The sequence below is a fragment of the Chanodichthys erythropterus genome, chromosome 16 (genome assembly GCF_024489055.1).
Source record: "Chanodichthys erythropterus isolate Z2021 chromosome 16, ASM2448905v1, whole genome shotgun sequence".
NCBI classification, from domain to species: domain Eukaryota; kingdom Metazoa; phylum Chordata; class Actinopteri; order Cypriniformes; family Xenocyprididae; genus Chanodichthys; species Chanodichthys erythropterus.
Genome location: NC_090236.1, coordinates 19013291 through 19019422, shown reverse-complemented (window position 1 = coordinate 19019422; position 6132 = coordinate 19013291).

Genomic DNA, 6132 nt, shown 5'->3' with positions numbered 1-6132 from the left:
ATTCCAGTGAAATCCACACCAGTGAAATTCTTCATTGTTTTTTTGTTTGTTTTTGTTTTATTTTGATTTTTTTGTTGTTTTTAAATCATCATAGTTTCACTTTCCACACTTTTTCACATGGGTTCAGTTCAGACGTAACAGGATACAGTTGTAACACATTTTCCTTCTCTCAAATGTCATTAGCTGAGAGAGGAGGAAATAGTTTATCAGAAAAAAATACACACTTCAGCTTTAAGTATTATGCAGCACAGCTTCCCCTTTACGTGCATGATTACATTATAATAAGTTCTAGTCTTCTTTAAAAAAAATGTCTATAATCTTCTGTGATTAAAATATGTTCGGTTCACAGAATGCTATATATCAATAGATTCTTGATACTTATGTAGTATGAATGGGGTAAGAAGGGGTGTATATGCCTTCATAAGTGAGTTGTGTGTCTGTGTGTTGTACATAAAAATGAAATAGATCCTCAAGAATATTATGATCATAAAACAATCCTCTAGTACATATTATTTTTGTTGTTATATTTTTCAACACTGCAAGTTTTCAAGGTTCAGTTAGATTATCTTTTTGTACAGCTGCAATCAATAGCATCTCTCAATATACTTGTTCTGTCACACGTGACCTACTGAGAGCACTTTTTAAATACTGTTTCTGTGAATTGTACCAACTTATGCAATGAAATGCTACAGTTGACATCAAAGGAATTAAAGTACGCATTTATTTTCCATTTTTGTCTAATCCGTCTGATTTCTGCGGGGATTAACAGACCAATCATGAATATTGAGTGAGCGCTCATAGGTTAGAGATGGAATCTACCACCAGCGGATGCGCAGTGATAGGTGCTGGTGACAGCTGAACGAAGAGGAGCATCATGGGAGTAATTCCTCATCTCAGCTGGTGACATTTGTTCTTGTTTTTGGCCATTCAAGTATTAAAGGAGAGGCGAGGATGATTCTGCATGTTTTGTGATTCATTCAACTGAACCTGTGAACTGTAACAGACTCAAATGGACCATCAGTGAAAGGATTAAGGTAAGATGTTATACAATATTATATAATGTTATCTAATATTACATGTATAATATTAAATAATAATAAATATATTGATTTTTATTATTCTCCATCAAGTTTGTATTACTACAAATAAACAATGTTTAATAAATCTTATTTACCTGTATATTTATCTGTATCGTGGTTTACCTAAGCCAATGCAGAAATGTCCTACTTCTTATATCTTCATTTATAAATACATTCCGGAGATCTGGCAATGTATAGTTACAATTCATAAAACAGATCACTTATCTATTAAGAACCGATAAGTCTGTACCCATGAATTCGCTATGCATCCATTGCGATTTTGTCATCTTTTAGAACCTTGTCATGGAATCATTTTAGACTGCTTGATGTGGGTAATCTAATGCAAACTCAAACTCATAGTATGTTGTGCGTAAGAGGGATTCTAGAATATTTAATCTACTAACATGGAATCCCCGAACAGCGGCTCTGCAAAACATTCTGCTTTATCTTTTTTAAATTTGTGTGTCTGGCATTTTTCTCTTTGAAGTATCCCTTAACTGCCAAATGGAGGAGGACACAGAAGATCTCTCTGGGACACAACCACTAATGAGTGTTGCAGAGCTACCAGATGACCCTCAAAGTGGTACCTCCACTGACCTACTGAAATCCAAGGCATCTTTCCCCTCCTGCTCCCCTCCTGCCGGTTCAGCAGTTTCTGCCCTGCAATCCAAAGTCAAAGCAGTGTCCCAGAGAAAGTTAAAGGAGGTGGAGAGAGATGATCTGTTACATTCCACAGAAGAGTCAGTGAAGAAAACCCAAGACGATGAAGTGCTGTCTCCTTGTCAAACAGAATACTCTGAGCAGAGCAATAAGTCAAGCACTGGTGATGAAGAAGTACTGGAACCCAATTCTGGGATGCAAGGAGAAAAGGAGACTTGCGGCAAAAGTGGGAAAGACAAGTCAAGTCAAGGTGTGCCAAAAATATCCCGTGGGCTTTGTGAAGGGTCTAGCCTGGAGAACATTGCAGTGGGTGGTGCTGGTGAACCTCAAGGGGACATTTCAACAAAGTCAATGACGTCTTCTCCCAGGCACTGGGCTCCTCCCAAGGGCTTTTGGCGAGTGGCACGACCAGAGACGCTACTTCTTAATTCAGAGAGTTCCTCCACACTGGCAACTACAAAAGATGTAACACCCACAATTGAAGAGGGCCCAAAACGGAAGCCAAAGCTAAAAACTGTGGGTGCAGTTGTTCACAAGGAGCTGCAAAGGTCTGACAGCTTGGAAAGTGCTTTTCATAGGTGTCTCCAGAAGGAGATTGGAGCAGCAGATCCAGTTGGTGGGCTGTGGAAGGCAGACAGTTGGGAGACTGTGTGCTCCAGAGGAGGGTCTTTGTCTATTGCAGAGAAAGTCGAGATAAACAAGACATACCTGAACAAATACCAAGTTGAGGCCATTGAGATTACAACTTCCATGCGTCCAGAGGGACAGTATCAACCACCAAAGGAGCCGCACAGAGGTAAGACCTTTGCTCAAAGGAGTAGTTCACTCAAAAATGAAAATTCTGTCATCATTTACTCACCCTTATTTCATATCTTTCTTTCTTATGTGAAACACACTAGAAGATATTTTGAAAAATGTCCAAAGCTGTTTGGATTCCAATATTCTTCAGAATATCTTCTTTTGGGTTCCGTTAATTGCCTTGTGCAGTTTTTCACTGTATTTATGATTTAACCAACATTAGACAACCGAGGGTCACAGAGCCAAAACTCACAGCAGGGAGGTTAGTATGATCTCCCAGAACAGATGTGCCTGCCTGTCACCGTAATTACAGATGTGGGGGAAGGGTTTGGGAGAGAGTGGAGCAGTGGAGATAATAGTGTTTTAATACCGTACGACATAGAGATAGGCTGAAATCTGCCAGCTTGGTTTTCCGGAGTGTTGTGTAACAGCAGGCTGAGCTCTTCTGACTCAGAAGGCTATACAGGATAATAGTTCAGTGTGTTTGTACTATTCTTCCACTTGCATGTAGCACCCTTATGTTGAAAGTGAGAAATAATGTGATAGTGAGTCCGGTCTTGTGGCGGATGACTAAAATTATATTTGTTTGCAAAGTAATTATATCACGTATCAACTGGGTCTTTGAAACCTGCATGCTGGAGTTCATTATTTTACAGCATTATGTGTTTTTTAAACAGATTTACCTGCCTACAAAATTGATGATTGGGACTCAGCAATTATCACAAAGGAGCCTGTGTTTAACTATAGGTAAGAGACATTGTCCTCAATCAAACACATCTTTGAGTATAATTGTTCATTTGCACTTAGTTGTGGCAGAACACAAATCCATGTGAAAGACACACATCTTGTCATTTTAAGATTAAGGCATGCACATAACATGCCCATGAGAGAGATTATATAAGACAGATTTGCACTTCTGACATTCTGTATGTTTATTTCTGATTGGTGGAAAATATGGTGAATGATAAACAATTTTGACATTCTAATGTTCAATATTGTACATGTACATGGAAATCACAGGTTGTAAACCTTTTGTAGGTTAGGATGACCTTTGAGACATTTGCTCAGGAGAGTGTAAAACTCCTTTTTTTTGTTTTGTACAGACCTTTGATCACCACCACTGAAGTAACTCTCAGTCCACGTCATGAACAAGCAAAGCGTCTGTTAGAAAGAGCTCGATTCAAAGCACGTTCTCAAAACTCTAAGAGTGAAACCCCCACCTGTCTTGGTCAAAGAGAAGGCCTGTAAGTCACCTCAAGATGTTTAATTCCCTTCTTGTTGTCCATCATCATGGTTGTCTTTTACAGTCATATATTAATTGAACAAACCTGCTTCCAAAAAAGTTGGGACACTGTACAAATTGTGAATAAAAACAGAATGCAATGTGGAAGTTTCAAATTTCAATATTTGATTCAGAATACAACATAGATGTCATATCAAATGTTTAAACTGAGAAAATGTATCATTTTAAGGGAAAAATAAGTTGATTTTAAATTTCATGGCATCAACACATCTCAAAAAAGTTGGGACAAGGCCATGTTTACCACTGTGTGGCATCCCCTCTTCTTTTTATAACAGTCTGCAAACGTCTGGGGCTTAGGAGACAAGTTGCTCAAGTTTAGGAATAGGAATGTTGTCCCAGACAAACTCTTGTCTAATACAGGCTTCTAGTTGCTCAACTGTCTTAGGTCTTCTTTGTCGCATCTTCCTCTTTATGATGCACCAAATGTTTTCTATGGGTGAAAGATCTGTACTGCAGGCTGGCCATTTCAGTACCCGGATCCTTCTTCTACGCAGCCATAATGTTGTAATTGATGCAGTATGTGGTCTGGCATTGTCATGTTGGAAAATGCAAGGTCTTCCCTGAAAGAGACGACGTCTGGATGGGAGCATATGTTGTTCTAGAACTTGGATATACCTTTCAGCATTGATGGTGCCTTTCCAGATGTGTAAGCTGCCCATGCCACACGCACTCATGCAACCCCATACCATCAGAGATGCAGGTTTCTGAACTGAGTGCTGATAACAACTTGGGTTGTCCTTGTCTTGGAATTGGTGATCCTCTGCCCATCTTGACTTCTGAGAGACACTGCCACTCTGCCAATCATGTTGCCAATTGACCTAATAAGTTGCAAATTGGTCCTCCAGCTGTTCCTAATATGTACATTTAACTTTTCCAGCTTCTTATTGCAACCTGTCCCATCTTTTTTGGAATGTGTAGCTCTCATGAAATCCAAAATGAGCCAATATTTGGCATGACATTTCAAAATGTCTCACTTTCAACATTTGATATGTTTTCTATATTCTATTGTGTATAAAATATAAATTTATGAGATTTGTAAATTATTGTATTCCTTTTTTATTCACAATTTGTACAGTGTCCCAACTTTTTTGGAATCGGTTTGTATTACTGTGAACAAACCAACGTAATCCTTTCTAAAGTCATGACCCATTTCCTGTGATACACAGAAACATTAATTTAAGCAATTCATTCAGAGTTAAGTTCTTGTGTTATATAATTACATATTCTGCATATAACACATATTTTGCAAGCATTTTTTTTATTAATCCTGTCATATTTGCTTGGAGCTCAAGTAAAAGTTGATCAAAAGCCTTCATTGATGTTAATCTATTTAACTTCAAATCAATAATGAATTTGCTGTTTGTTTCCATTCATGTTAGAATGATAATTATGTAACATTATGCAGTGATGTAATAGAGATAATGATACAGATAGTGATTGCAGATGTCCAGGTGTTCTCTAAAAGCTCTTGTATCTGCTTTATAGGGAGCTTTTACCAATCAGTGTGTCCTCTACACTGCACAGTGCTGTTCTTGTCACAGCTCAAGAGGAAGTGACTTCACCTCTTCAGTCACCGGATGTCCGCGGAAGAAACCATGATCGTGGGGTGCGCTCCCGTAGGTATGGCCAGTCGCCCACAAGAGTACGTTTCGAGGATGAGTCAGAAAAGGAGGCTGAGCGGCGATACCTGGAGCGGGTACGTGAACGCGGGCCAGTGGTGGTTGAGAAATCGCACTCCACCCAACAGATGAAGACAGATCCGGTGTACAATATCTCAGAGGAAAGCAGGGGGAAGGCAATAAACTGGGTAAATGTTGGTATCCCTGTGGCCATCTTAACCAAAGAGGGAGAGTGTTTGGCTGCCATGGTGCCAAAGGACGAAATGCTCAGGACATGTGAAACCTGTGGAAGCATCTTGGGACCTGCACAGACCAAAGATTGTCCTTCCACGGCAACACAGAGTATCGCAGACTCTCGGGAGAAGGCAGTCCCTCGGTGGGTCGGCCCTAACCAATCATGTCGCCGAACCATCCACCCGACCTTCAAGGAAAGTATTACTTTTACTGGTGGCATCAGCCTGGCAGAAAGTGTAGGACGTGGAGGTGTAGGAGGTGCAGGTGAGAGCATGTCGGCCTTTGGGAAGCTTCGAAGAAGGAGCAGGAAAGGGGAAAGTAGAGTTGAAACCAGTAATGGTCCTTATGCTCGGAGTCAGGATCTATGGGCTCAGAGAAGGAACTCCAAAACCAGGTCAAGTCTGGAGGATAAAACTACTCGCTCTAAAGTTCTAAAGAC